The sequence below is a fragment of the Chiloscyllium punctatum genome, chromosome 52, assembly GCF_047496795.1.
Source record: "Chiloscyllium punctatum isolate Juve2018m chromosome 52, sChiPun1.3, whole genome shotgun sequence".
NCBI classification, from domain to species: Eukaryota; Metazoa; Chordata; class Chondrichthyes; order Orectolobiformes; family Hemiscylliidae; genus Chiloscyllium; species Chiloscyllium punctatum.
The window spans coordinates 45488539-45504006 of NC_092790.1; the positions used below are offsets into that span (position 1 = coordinate 45488539).

The 15468-nt window shown below is 46.8% G+C and overlaps 1 non-coding gene across 1 annotated transcript; it reads left to right on the forward strand.

Annotated features, from left to right (window-relative positions):
* The first annotated feature begins 14991 nt into the window (after positions 1-14991).
* trnal-uaa (transfer RNA leucine (anticodon UAA)) lies at positions 14992-15073 on the forward strand. Its single transcript has one exon. It is a non-coding gene; the product is annotated as a tRNA-Leu (tRNA).
* Positions 15074-15468: the final 395 nt, after the last annotated feature.

Below are 15468 nucleotides of genomic sequence, written 5' to 3' on the forward strand. Positions count from 1 at the left end.
GGGAGAAAAATAACACCTCTAGGGTCTGGAGGCATTTGTTGTAGACTTTGTGATAGAACAATGATGTTTTTAAGAATGTGAACCTCATGGCTCGTTAAGAGCCAGGAAGGGGAGGGTCTGAAGACATTTGTTGCCGACTTTGTGATAAGGATGCAAGTTGGAGAATAATGATGTTTTTAAGAATGTGAACCTCATGGCTCGTTAGAACCAAGGAGGGGAGGGACTTGTGCTGTATATAAAGAGAAACTTTGTAAGCCTCAGCGCGCCTTTTACTCAGAAGGCTGCCCATCTCTGCAGACTTGCTAATAAAGCTTTGTTTTCCTGAATTTGTCTTGAGCGATTATTAAGAAGCAATTTTCGTTTCTAACAGTCTACAACACATTTTCCAGCAGCTCCTTCCATTTCTGAACAAGAGGGAGATCAGATTATAGACATTAATCTGACTACATTACCCATGCTGCCCTGGGAGATAGCGCCTGCGCAGTAAGAGCCGGTGAGGATCGGTCCGCGGAGCCTAATGGGAGTTGTAGTTCTTACAAGCGCGCACGCGATCCGCTGCAGTTGGCGGCCAACGGCGGGGAGTTTGAACGTGTGCGCGCGGGAGGCCCAGAGCGGAGGTCACGTGGTGCGGCTGGAATTGGGGGGAGGGGCGGGGTTTATAGACCCAGAGACCTCCCTCCAAACCTGGGGACATGGGAGAATAGGGAAATGGCACAGATATTACACCAATGTTTTCTCTAATTTCATAGTGGGATATAAAAAACATTTCCAAATTATAGGGCACAAAGAGCCTGTGAACTATAGTAAACCTAATATCTGTGGTGGGTGAGTCACTTGGTAGGATTGAGGGGGACAAGGTTGACATGCATTTGGAAAGACAGGGTTTGATTAGGAACAGTCAGCATGGCTTTGTGGATGGGAGATCATGTCTCACAAATTTGTTAGAGTTCTTTGTTGACAAGGGCAGAGTGACAGACATAATCTGGATGGATGTAGTCTAAAGCCTTCCAGCCTTTGATAAGATTCCACATGGTAGGCTGCTCTGGAAAGTTAGCTCCCATGGAATCCAGGGCAAGGCGGTAAATTGGATACACAATTGGCTTGACAGTAGGAAGCAGAGGGTCATAGTTGAAGAATGCTGGTCGGACTGCAGGCCTGTGACTGTCCCACAGGGGTTGGTGCTGGGCTCATTGCTGTTTATCTATATCAGTGATTTGGATGATATGTACAAGGTATGAGTAGTCAGTTTGCTGATGACAAGAAAATAGTTGGTGTCGTGGATAGTGAGGGAGATTATCAGAAAATGCAGCAGGACCTTGATCAGCTGGGGAAGTGAGCGGAGAAATGGCAAATGGAGTTTAACATACCTAAGTAAATTCACAGGACCCGATCAGCTGGAACCTAGAACTCTATGAAACGTTAGGGAACTGATTTGTGGGCCCCTTGCTGAAATATTTGTATTATGGATATTCATAGGTGAGGTGCAGGAAGACTGGAGTTGGGTAACATGGTACCACTATTTAAGAAAGGTGGTAAGAACAAGCCAGGGACTATAGACTGGTAAACTTCACTTCAGTGGTAGGCACGTTGTTGGAGGAAATACTGAGGGACAGGATTTACACGTATTTGGAAAGGCAAGGATTGATTAGGGATAGTCAATACGTGCATGGGAAATGATGACTTACGAACTTGTTTGAGGTTCTTGAAGAAGTCACAAAGAGGAATAATGAGGGCAGAGCGGTGCACGTGATCTGTATTGACTTTGGTAAAGCATTCGAGAAGGTTCACCATGGGAGACTGGTTAGCAAGGTTAGATCATCATGGAATACATGGAGAACTAGCCATTTAGGTACAAAACTGGCTTGAACGTAGAAACAGATAGTGGTGGTGGAGGGTTGTTTTTCACACTGGAGGCCTGTGACCATTGGATTGGTGCTGGGTCCATTACTTTTTGACATTTATATGAATAATTTGGATGTGAACATAGCATGTATAGTTAGTAAGTTTGCAGATTATACCAAAATTGAAGGTGTCGTGGACAGCAAAGAAAGTTACCTCAGATTACAATGGGATCTTGATCAGATGGGCCAATGGGCTGAGGAGTGGCAGATGGAGTTTAATTTAGATAAATGTGACATGTTGCATTTTGGGAAAGCAAATCTTGGCAGGACTTATACACTTAATGGTAAGGTCTAAGGAAGTGTTGCTGAACAAAGACCTCGGAGTGCAGGTTCATAGCTCCTTGAAAGTAGAGTCGCAGGTATATAGGATAGTGAACAAGGCAGATGATAAGCTTTCCTTTATTGGTCAGAGTATTGAGTATTGGAGTTGGGAGGTCATTTTACCGATGTACGGGATGTTAGTCAGGCCACTGTTGGAATATTGCGTGAAATTCTGGTCAACTTCCTAACAGAAGGATATTGTGAAACTTGAAAGGATTCAGAAAGAATTTACAAGGATGTTGCCAGGGTTGGAGGATTTGAGCTATACGAAGAGGTTGAATAGGATGGGGCTGTTTTCCCTGGAACGTTGGAGGCTGAGGGGTGACCTTATAGAGGTTTATAAAATCATGAGGGGCATGGATATGGAAAAGAGACAAGGTCTTTTCCCTGGGGTGGGGGAGTCCAAAACTAGAGGGCATAGGTTTAGGTTGAGAGGAGAAAGATATAAAAGAGACCTAAGGGGCAACTTTTCACGCAGAGGAAGTGGTGGAGGCTGGTACAATTCCAACATTTAAAAGGCATCTGGATGAGCATATAAATAGGAAGAATTTGGAGAAATATGGGTCGGGTGCTGGCAAGTGGAACTAGATTAGATTGGGATATCTAGTCAGCGCGGACGACTTGGGTCTGCTTGCATGCTGTACATCTCTATGACTCAAAGGGTGAGGTCTTGGGTTTTAGAAAGTTAAATCAAGACAGGAGTTTCATGCCGAATGTTTGGGCTTTAAGGAGTGAACTGGAACAGAGGGACCTTGCATTTCAGGTGCATGGTTTTCTGAAAGTGGAGTCTCAGGTAGACAGGGCTGTGAAGAAGGCATTTGGCACACTGACTTTCATCAGTTTTGGCATTGAATATAGAAGTTGGGAAGTTGTGTTACAGATATACAGGACATTGATGTGGCTGCACTTCGGAGTATTGTGTTCAGTTTTGGTGACTTTGCTACAGGAAGGATGTTACTAAACTGGAAAGAGTGCAGAAGAAATTTATGAGGATGTTGGCAGGACTCAACTGTCTGAGTTCTGAGGAGAGGTTGGATAAGCTTAGGACTTTTTTTTTCTTTGGAGTGCAGGAAACTGAGGCTGGATCTGATAGAAGTGTACAAGATCATGAAAGGCATGGAAAGGGTGAATGCACTCAATCTTTATCCCAGGCTTGGGGAATCGAAGACTAGAGGGCATCAGTTTAAAGTTAGTGGGGAAAGAACGAGATGGTAACTGAGGGGAAATGTTTTTCCACAAATGGCGGGACGCATTTGGAATGAGCTGCTCGTGGAAGTGATTGAAGTGGGCACATTAACAACATTTAAAAGTCATTTGGACAAATACACGGATAGGAAAGGTTTAGAAGGATATGGAGAAAGTGAGGACTGCAGATGCTGGAGATCAGAGCTGAAAATGCGTTGCTGGAAAAGCACATTAGGTCAGGCAGCATCCAAGGAGCAGGAGAATCGATGTTTCGGGCATGAGCCCTTGTTCAGGAATGAGGAAAGTGTGTCCAGCAGGCTAAGATAAAAGGTAGGGAGGATGGACTTGGGGGAGGGGCGTTGGAAATGCAATAGTTGGAAGGAGGTTAAGGTGAGGGTGATAACCCAGAGTGGGGGTGGGGGCAGAGAGGTCAGGAAGGAGATTGCAGGTTAGGAAGGTGGTGCTGAGTTCGAGGGTTGGGACTGAGACAAGGTGGGGGGGGAGGGGAAATGAGGAAACTGGAGAAATGGCCGCATGGGCCCCAGCTATGCCTGCCTCTTTGTAGGATATGTGGAACAGTCCATCTTCCGCAGATACACTGGCACCAACCCCCACCTTTTCCTCCGCTACATCGATGACTGTATTGGCGCTGCCTCGTGCTCCCATGAGGAGGTTGAACAGTTCATCCCCTTTACTAACACCTTCCACTCCGACCTCAAATTTACCTGGACCATCTCAGACTCCTCCCTCCCCTTCCTAGACCTCTCCATTTCTATCTCGGGCGACCGAATCAACACAGACAATTACTATAAACCGACAGACTCCCACAGCTACCTAGACTACACCTCCTCCCACCCTGCACCCTGTAAAAAGGCCATCCCATATTCCCAATTCCTTCGTCACCGCCGCATCTGCTCCTAGGAGGACCGGTTCCAATACCGAACAACCCAGATGGCCTCCTTCAAAGACCGCAATTTCCCCCCGGGGTGGTTGACGATGCTCTCCACCGCATCTCCTCCACTTCCCGCTCCTCCGCCCTTGAGCCCCGCCCCTCCAATCGCCACCAGGACAAAACCCCACTGGTCCTCACCTACCACCCCACCAACCTCCATATACATCATATCATCCGTCATCATTTCCGCCACCTCCAAACAGACCCCACCACCAGGGAAAAATTTTCTCACCTCCCCTTTCAGCGTTCCAAAAAGACCACTCCCTCCGTGACTCCCTCGTCAGGTCCACACCTCCCACCAATCCAACCTCCACTCCCGGCACCTTCCCCTGCAACCGCAAGAAATGCAAAACTTGCGCCCACACCTCTCCCCTCACTTCCCTCCAAGGCCCCAAGGGATCCTTCCATATCCGTCACAAATTCACCTGCACCTCCACAATCATCATTTACTGCATCCGCTGCACCCAATGTGGCCTCCTCTATATTAGGGAGACAGGCCGCCTACTTGTGGAACATTTCAGAGAACACGTCTGGGTTAACCGGACCAACCAACCCAACCACCCCGTGCTCAACACTTCAACTCCCCCTCCCACTCCACCAAGGACATGCAGGGCCTTGGACTCCTCCATCACCAGACCATAGCAACAAGACGGCTGGAGGAAAAGCGCCTCATCTTCCACCTAGGAACCCTCCAACCACAAGGGATGAACTCAGATTTCTGCAGTTTCCTCATTTCCCCTCCCCCCACCTTGTCTCAGTCAAATCCCTCGAACTCAGCACCGCCTTCCTAACCTGCAATCTTCTTCCTGATCTCTCCGCCCCCCACCCCACTCCGGCCTATCACCCTCACCTTGACCTCCTTCCACCTATCGCATTTCCAACGCCCCTCACCCAAGTCCCTCCTCCCTACCTTTTATCTTAGCCTGCTGGACACACTTTCCTCATTCCTGAAGAAGGGCTTATGCCCGAAATGTCAATTCTCCTGTTCCTTGGATGCTGCCTGACCTGCTGCGCTTTTTCAGCAACACATTTTCATCACTAAGTTTAGTAATCAGTCTCGAGGGAATAATAGTGTGGATGGCTGAACTGCAGTCAATGAGTAGGATTCCTACATAGATGTTCTGGGTGTCAAGATGTTCGAGGGAGGAATGAAGGGCAAGTGATGTGGCATCTGACATGTATCTGTTGGTCCGATAGGCAAATTGGAGTTGATTAATGCCATGACCAGCCTTTCAAAGCACTTCATGAACACCAACGTTAGGGCCGCTGGGCGGTAGTCATTGAGACATGCTGCATGGGCCTTCTTAGGCACAGGGATGATGTTGGCCATCTTAAAACAGGCAGAGACAGTGGCTTGCTGCATGGAGAGATTGAGGATGTTTGAGAAGTTCTCTGCCAGTTGATCTGCGCATGCTCTGAGTACATAGCCTGGTACTCTGTCTGGTTTTATCGCTTGCCTTGGATTCACACAAAGGAAAACTGATCTGACCTCTGATGCAGTGACTGTTGGGGGAGGTTCATCACGTTTTCACGCAGCCTGCTTGGCACACTTTCCTCATTCCTGAAGAAGGGCACATGCCCGAAACATCGGTTCTCCTGCTCCTTGGATGCTGCCTGACTTGCTACGCTTTTCCAGCAACACATTTCCAGTTTAGAAGGATGTGGGCCAAGCACAGGGAAATGGAGTTAATGTGGAGGACATGTTGGTCGGCATGGATCAGTTTGGGCCAAAGGGCACATCGCCATGCTGGAGGACTCCATGACTATTGGGGAAATCGATGGAAATAAAACCTAATAAATCCCCAGGGCCTTGTGCTCTCCATCTTTAAGGATGTCCTTAATGAAGTCACCCGAGAAATAGTGTATGCATTGGTGATCATTTTCCAGCATTCTGTAGACTCTGGAGGAGCTCTCAAAGACTTCGCAGCATAGTGGCTCAGTTGTTAGCCCTGCTGTTTCACAGCATCTGGAACCTGGGTTCAATCCCAGCCTGTGTGGAGTTTGCACAGTGTCTGCATGGGTTTCCCCGGGTGCTCTGGTTTCCTTCCACAGTCCAATAATGTGCAGATTAGTTGAATTGGCAATACTAAAGTGTTCAGGGATGTGTGGGCTAGATGCATTAGTCAGGGAAATGTCGAGTAATAGGGTAGGGGAATGGGTCTGGGTGGGATAGTCTTCAGAGGGTCAGTGTGGACTTGATGGGCCAAATGGCTTATTTCTACCCTCTCGTGATTCTAAGACTGGATGGGAGCTAATGTGACTGCACTTTTTTTAAAAAAAAAGGATGGACAAAGAAAATGGGGAATGATAAGCCGGTTAGCTTGAAACCAATGGAAGGGAAAATGTTGGAGTAAATGTTAAGGACATAATAACTAAGCATTTGGAAAGCAGTGACACGACTGGACTTAATCAGCATGGATTCACGAAAGGAAACCATGCTTGACAAACCGTCTGGAATTTTTGACGCTGTGTCCAGTACACAAGGGTGAATCAGTTGATGTTGAGACTTTGGGCTTTCCACAGGTTTTTGACAAGGTTCCACACAACAGATTAGCAAGGAAAGTTATGGCTCATAGTATCGGAGCTCGTGATTTGATGTGGATAGAGAAGAGGTTGGCAGACAGGAAGCAGAGAGTTGTAATAAACTGTTGCTTCTCAGAGTGGCAGGCACTGATGGTGGGTTACCATAGGGACCCTAGCTGTTCACAATACACAATTGAATTGAATGCAACATCTCCAAATGTGCAGACAGCTGAATGGTAGTGTGTGTTGTGAGGAGGATGCTCAGAAGTTGCAGAGTGACTTGGATAGGCTGGCTGAAAGGGTAAATACTTGCAAACGCAACATGCGGATAAATGAGAAGTTATCCACTTCATGACAAAAACAGGAAGGCAGATTATGATTTGAATAGTGTCAGGAAAAGGTGAAGTCTAATGATACCTGGGTGTGATGGTGGAACGGTCACTGAACATTGGCGTGCAGGTGCAGGAAATGGGGGAAAGCTCATGGCATGCTGGCCTTCAGAGTGAGAGGATTTGATACAGGACAATGGATGTCTACTTGCAGTTGTCCAGGGCCGTTGGGAGGCCAGACCTTGAGTACTCTATGCAGTATTGTGGTCTCCTAATCTGAGGAAGGACATTCTTCCTTTTAAGGGAATCTTGCAAAGCTTCAACAGACTGATTCCAAGGATGGCTGGACTGACATATGAAGAAAGACTGGATCAATTGGGTTTGTACTCACTGGAATGTAGAAGAATGGGGACAGCCATTGAACTTATGGAAGTGTCTACCATAGAGAGCTGTTGGGACCAGGTCAATAGATGTATATTCAGGGATCTGGAAATGGGAATTCAGGTTAAAGGGTTCAAGGGGTATGGAGAAAAAACAGGAGTGGGATACTGAAATTTAATGATCAGCCATCATCTTATTGAATGGCCAACATCTGCAGCTATTTTCTATGTTTCTGAGTGTGCAGCAAGTCAGTATCACTGAGCCGATTGGAAGGAGTGTTCTGCAGGTCAGTATCACTGAAACAGATTGTGAGGATGTGGTACATGAAGATAGCATTGATTTCTGCTTAAAGCAGCTTGAGAGGAGAACAGTAAATTTTGTAAAATTGTGCTGGTTAAGTGCATCTTTAAAAGCTCGAAGTTAGAAAGAATTTAGAGGAGGGTGGGGTGAGTACTGTTCAGTCCACTCCCTTAAACAAACTATGGTTGGAAGTTTGGACTGTAGTGGGAGTGCTTGGAGTGGGAAAAAGGCCTCTAGTGTCATTACTATTATTGAAGGGAGTATCTCACAAGCTTAATTTCAGGGGATGTCATAACCAGTCTTGCAACAATCATGTAACAAAATGTCAATTGTCCCAATAGCACTGAGCCAGCTCATAGCCTCCCATGTCACCTAACCACAAGCAGCAGGGCATCATGGGGACAATTAAACCTCCCCATGAAAGCAGATTGATCTTCTCCACATTCCAGCTGACTCCATCTCCACTCCCACAAACATTAATTAATTCCGTTGTAGATCCAAATTCTGTCAAACTCAACCTTGATTCTCGATAATGACTCAGCATCTGCTGCTCTCTGTGGAAGATAATTACAAAGAGTAGTTTTGCTCAGTGAAGATGAAGACTGTCCAACAGTTCATCAGTCTCTTTCACACAGGGTGTCCGTATCCCATGACTCAAATCTCATTTGTCCTACATCTATTATTAAGCTTCAGATGCCAAACTATTGCCCGATTTCCACATTGACAATTTCATCGGAGCAATGCAGAGTCTGTTCAAATTGTCATCTTGTGTTTTAATTTAATCCACAGATAGCCAGGTTCCCACAGCAGAATCCCTTTCATTGTCCCTCCTGTGTTCTTGATACCTACATGGATCACCATGTGCGAGGTGATTTGTTTTTATTCACGGATATGGACATGACTGGCCAGGAATCCAGTGACCCAGGGAATGTTCTGGAAACTGGGTTCAGATACTGACATGGCAGATGGTGGAATCGGAATTTAGTAAAATCCTGGAATGAAGAGTTTAATGATGACCATGAAACCATTATTACTTATTAGGAGAAAAAAACACACATCAGTTTCACTGATGTTCAGGGAAGGAAATTATCATCCTTACCTCGTCTAACATGCAAGTGATTTCAGACCCACAAATGTGGTTCTCTCTTAACTGCCCTCTAAGCAATTAGGGTTGAACAAACATTCTAGCCTGGCCAGCCAACCCGACATCTGTTGCCCTGTGAATGAGTCAAGACAACAAATGTCGAACAAGCTCTGAACCCCTGAAAATAAAACAATGCTCCAGGAAAAGCCATCATCACCAGTGAAGGCTCAGTGAGCCTGCATCGTTTTCAGAAACAAAACTAAAAATTGCTGGAAAGCTCAGCAGGTCTGGCAGCATTTGTTGATAGAAATCAGAGATAACGTTTCGGGTACAGTGATTCATCGTCAGAAGGGATTTCCCTCCACAGATGCTGCCAGACCTGCTGTGCTTTTCCAACAATTTCTATTTTATCTTTCTGATTTACAGCATCCACAGTTCTTTCAGTTTTTATTCTGCATTGTTGTCTGAGTCTCACTGGCATGCTGTCTTTTACACCATTTCCACTATCAGGATCAGCACATGGCGTGACAGAGAAAGAAATGGGACAATCTTTCTACAAAATGTGTGATCAGAAGATTTTGTTTTAATATTTGGTTCTCATACATGCTTCTATTCTGCCATTTCCAGTCACTATACTATCACTGATAGATTATTCTCTTCAAAACAAAAAGCAATACTGGAAATATTTCAATATAATGCAAAAGAGTGAGGAGATCATTCTAACAAAGTGTAGGAAAGTTCTGTCACTCAGTGAGAAATAGCTCCCAGCAGAGTCCTGCAACTTACTCCTGTGGACACATTGGTTTGTGCAGTTACCAGGAACCCGGGGTTTTGTGCTCACTGTTCCATTCATAAGCTTCTCCTTTATTCCTCTCTCCCTGGAGATGCTCGATTGTGGAATCCGGCTCCAGGAAAAGACAAAGCCAGGAATATCCGAAACAGGGCCATCACTGAGTGAATCCAGAGGGTGGATGTTATTGGCAGAGGATTCCCTCTCAGCTGAGATGCACAGTCCCCTTTCACTCCGACACAGATTCATCTTCCAGTAGGCTTACTGGGTACAGTAGTGAGCAGGAACGGGGAATAACGTACCCCACAGGCCCACGAATGTTGAGTGTAATTGTTAGTGTTCCTTTGCAGCCGAGACAGAGTCTCACTCTGGCTCCTTCATGTCGTGCATGTCACCAGCAGGAAACATTGAGACAGAGATATCCCGTAGAAACTAAACACTGTGAAGCCGTGTCTCTCAGTGTCTGGGCCTCTGACCTCACAATGAGAGATGACCCTCACTTAGCTCGAGTGGAGACTGGAAAATCTTCAATAAAATTTCAACCTTCAGCACAGACGGTTGAAAGAAGTAGGGGTGGGTGCAGAATCAGCAAAAAAATGATGACAGCAGTGATGCTTATAACTTCCAAGGTTCACACAGTCCCCCTCAGTCTGGATCGGAGCGACTTCAAGACTCTCTTCTTTCCCCATTTGGAATGAATTCATTTCCCCACAATCTGAATCACATTGAAGATTAAACAGAAACTAAAGAGGTGGAAATACTGTGTAAATAACGGGCAGACTGGGGTTAGTTTTCAATTATTGATATAGAATCATATTGAAACTAATCTGTATTGTGTTTCTAATACTGAAGCAGCTCATAAACACTCACTTGATCCATTGCAGACGCTGCAATTTGTACACGGTGGAGCAATGAGGGGACAGGAGTGTTGGTTGAGTGAGATGGACAACTCCATCAGTGACTGGTTTGTACTGAGAGCGAGGGCAAGTTTCTCAGCACAAAGTTCTAAGAAGGAAGCAGCACGTAGCCTGGGGGACACAGAGAAAGAACAAGAAGCACAGTTTATTAATAACGGTATTTCTGACACAGATATAACTGTAAAATAAGGGATTTTCTGTTCCAGTAAACTGAACTGAAGACAAGCAGCAGGTGGAATGTTCCCAGACCCTGAATGACATCGATGACAATGAGAAGCCTCAGAACATCCCATCAGAACTCAATCAGTGCCTTCCATGACATCAAGAGCAATAAATTACAATTCCCAATTGAGTTTGTCTCTGTTTTTTCCAGTCATGTGAATCGGGCATCGCTGCCTGGGCCAGCATTAATTGCTCATTCCTAGTTGCCAAATTCAAAAGGTGTGGATGATCTTCTTGAACCTCTGCAGTCTCACTGTCCATTGTGGGTGAAGCCACACAGAGGAAAAGACACCGCCACTTCCGGGGTCAAACTGCGCGTGTGCAGTTCACCTCCGCGCAGACTCAGTTCAACGGCGACACCTCGAGCCTGCGCACGACCCTTCAGGGCGGAGTTATCACTCTCCCCGGCTCCGATTGGTCACTTAGACTGTCGATCGCCGTGGTGTCCGCCAATCGGGAGTCCGGACAGCAGAGAGGGGTGGGGCCAAAGGCAGGTGTGAGGAAGGATCAGGATGGCGCTGGAAACGCCCAGCAGCTCAGGCACCATCCGCGGATCACGGAAAGGAACATTTCGGGCAAAAGGCCTCCCTCAGGATTTCCCTGCTCCTCGGAGGATGCTGCTGTGTGTTTCCAGCTGTTTGGTGTTACCTCCCCCATACTCTATAACTCAACATTAACAGTTTGTTGATCTTCACGCCGTCGGGGGGGGAAGATGTTGGTTTAAACCCAACCTCCTGAGTCCAGCGCAGCCGAAACCCCCGGAGAAGAGAAGACGGACCAACCGCCTTCCCGCCCCTCCCGGTTTGAAATGGTACGCATGCGCAAGACCCGCCCCTCCCTTCCCTCGCGCAGTGTCGGTTAAACGGCGGCGCCTCGAGACACCTCAGGGCGGGACACAGCTCAGCCCCCGGCTCCGATTGGGTAAGGGCCCCGTCGACCCAATGATGCCGACCAATAGGGACCGCGGTCCCGCTTGGGCCCCGCCCCCAGGAGGTGGGTCCCTGGAGAAACAGGGTCTTATGGGGGATCGGGGAAGGAAAGTTGGGTTGAGAATGATCAGAGCAGACCAGACATGGTCTGACTGAAAGGTGGAGCAGACTTTGGGAGGGAATCCCTTCATCCTGATGTTCCATCTTATGGTGATCCCTGTTCCATTGGGACAAGAACCTTCCACACTCAGTCCCGTCAATGTGACCATTCACCTGTTTGGGTCTGACACCATTCCATGTGGTGTCTGGTGGTTCAGAGTGTGAGGAGTCATTATAAATGTTGTTATCTGTAAAAAATCACAAGGTTGTATCCTGAAAGAGGAAGGTGAGGGGGGTGTAGGTTAATATTGGACAAACAGTTATAAACATCTGTTTCCCAGTTCTGCAAAAAACATAATAAAACCACAATCAAGAGGTCATAAGGTTGAGTGTGGATAAAGAATGGGAGGAAATGTTACTTTAACAATGTAAGGAAGCAGATGGTAGTGGAAGAGGATACACTAACAATGGACCACAGCAGGATGTGGTGAAATGGCCAAACAAGACTTATACTTTGTTATGTACAAGGTCGGATAAGGCAAGAGAAAAACAACAGTAATGGGCGCCAGGTTTAGAATAGTGGGAGGAGGGAAAGAGAATTGAATTGTATATAAGTTGTGTACTCGTTAAGCTCGGTGTGCCTATCTTATAGGTGCCACGCTATAATAAACGATACTGCTGCTTCAGATCTTGTCTCGGACTGAAATTATTGAAGTGAGTGGGTTCTATTTCCCACAATTGGGGGCCTGTCCGGGATATTCTTCCATCGCCGGGGGAGTGGCTGGCCCTGGACACTGGGAAGACATGTCCTGTTCCCGATTGAGGAGCGGTCTCGTGTCCCAGTTTGGTCCGCTCCCTTGGGCGACTGGTACGAATCCTGCAAGAGAGACATCTGAATCAGACAGTGAAAGGAGGTCGATGGAAAATACAGAAAAAAGGGGCCAGGCAACTCTGTGCACAGACCAAGGTAAGAAAACTGGCTTTTAAGTATTGCCTTGGTGACCGGGAAAAGGGGTATTTAATCGCTGAGAGACTGGCGAGGGTCCTGAGAAATGGGGGGGGGGTAGGGAGAGTATGTCAAACTGCGACGAAGTAAAGGAAGAAAAAGTCCCTGCTAACATTCCTTCAGAAAGTCCGTTGGGGAGGATGTTAAGGAAATGGACAAGTAAGACTTGTACAAGGGAAAAAGATGAAAAGAAAATGATGAAATATTGTTGTTTATTATGGACCAAAGAACCAATCCTTCGTCCGGCTGTCTTCTGGCCAAAGTACGAGGATTGGGTCTGTCAGTATTTAGATCTGTATGTGAATGAAAAACAACCTTTTATTCTAGAGGAGGCAGACTATGTGTCTTGTTGGAAGGGCAGTTTGGGAATGATGGTAGTAAAGACAAAGGATTCCCCCTCTGCCCCACCCAGTCCCTGGGATCCTCTTGGCTGCTTCCCCCCCCCCTCCCCCACTGCCAGGATTTAAGAATCCTGGCAGTTCTCCACGAAATTGGAGAATCATTGGAAGGAACTACAAAATGGAAACAATTGGGAAAGGACTTATCGAAATGTGAGAATTTGCAACGGGGCATCAGATACTGGGTGAATTAGTGCAGTTCAGCACTAAATGGGTGAGTTATTCTGTGTTGCACTAAATGGGAGAATTGAGGCAGGACAATATCTTTTGGGAGACTTAGTGTACCGCACCCCTAAATTGGGCGAGGGCATCAGTCAGTATGGGGATTCGAGTGAGGCAACACTGAGTGGGCTTCAGGAATTGAGGGGAATGGTGCTAACCAACACTGAATTGGAGAATTGGTGCGGGCCATCTGTAAATGAGAGACCTGGAGCACAGTGGAGCTAAATTAGAGAATTGGTGCATGGCAACAGTAAATGGGAGAATGAGAGTAGCGCACCCTTAAATGGTAGAATCGGGCTCGGGCATCAGTTGCTGTGGTGAAACGGTGGGCTATCACGGTGTGAAACGTTGTTCTAGCTCTCTGGTTTCCTTCATTACTGTCCTGGTCAGGGAGGCTGGGGATTGGTCCTCTCCATCAGATGGAGGGACCAGCGCATTGTTGACCCAATTTAATCAAGAATGGAATTGGTCATCTTCACTTCTCATGGTTCATTGTTGTTCTGTTTTGTTGGATGTTACTTGATCACTTTCTGGGACTTGACAATGCATTAAAGCGCCAGTCTGTTTGGAAGCACGGTTTGGAATTGTCTCGCTGCCATTTGTGTGAGCAGTACATGACATAGACGACTCGCACTCCCTCAAAGTCAGCATGTCAGTGTGTCTGGCAATGGTTCCGCCTTTTCTGTTCCACGCTAAGAGCTGTCAGTTTTTGGATTCGCTGGAGTGCTGAGGGGGTAACACAATTTGTGTGGTAATTTTCTTCAGTCTAAACTCCACCCTCCAGGAAAAATAGCCCAACGCGCTGAGTAACAAACAGTACGAGTTTTTAGCAAATGGTCTGTTCAAGCTGGTGTCAGCTTCTGGAGCGTCTCAGAGTTGCCAAGCACGGAAACAGACCCTGCGATCTAACTTGCCACTGCTAAACAGATAACCGAAATTAATCTAACCAATATTTGCCAAAATGTGTCCCTTATCTCTCCGAACCCTTTTAGATGCCTTTGAAATGTTGTGAGCGCACCAGTCTCTGCCCCTAAATATGACAATTCATTCTGTACACACGGAAGTGTCGGTGTTCAAAACAAGTGTCCCTCAAATCCCCTTTAAATGTTACTGTTCTCACATTAAACCAATGTTATCTCGCTTTGAACTCATGTGCCTTGTGAAAAATTACTCCCTGACTCTTTTCTCTGTCCGTCTGCCTCATGTCTTTATAAAATTCTGTAAGGCCATTCCTCAGCCCTGAAGCTCCAGGGAAAACTGTCGAAGCCAATTCAGCTTCGTGCTATTGTCCAAACAGTGCAAACCTTGGAAACCCTTTCAAATACTTTCCAAATTGCATCACGTTCGTTTTTGAATGCGCGAAATGTTCGTGACTGAAGTGAAGCGATGCTGAAACACTAGTAATGACAATTTTGACACTCTGGCCCTGTAAGGTGGCGTGCCCGAGTGGTCTAAGGCGCTGGATTTAAGCTCTAGTCTCTATCGAGTCGTGGGTTCGAATCCCACCGCTACCACGATAACTAGTGTTCTACTGCTGACAGTTGAACATAGCAGGCCGTATGCGTTTTCGTTGTTGTGTTTGCAGCTGCTCAGGCCTCTGATCCAGACTGACTCTGAAAACAGTGTGGGTCCTTGCAGTCGAAGCCTCCTCAACCCCTCTGCTTTCGGAAATATGCGTGGCCAGTTTCTGTGTCTCAAATAGTCAGCGCGTTTGTCTGAAAGTTCGGTGGTTCGAGCCCTCCCTTCGCACTGAGCCTCAATTATTTCAGTTCAAGCATTGAGACCAACCATGTCCCGACACTGCAACCACGAGAACTCACCCGAGTCTGCAGCTGGATGTGGCCCCAATCTCTCCAAGGCCCCGCTGCCAACAGAAAGCGGCTTCTGCAGCTTCAATCAGCGGCTTCCT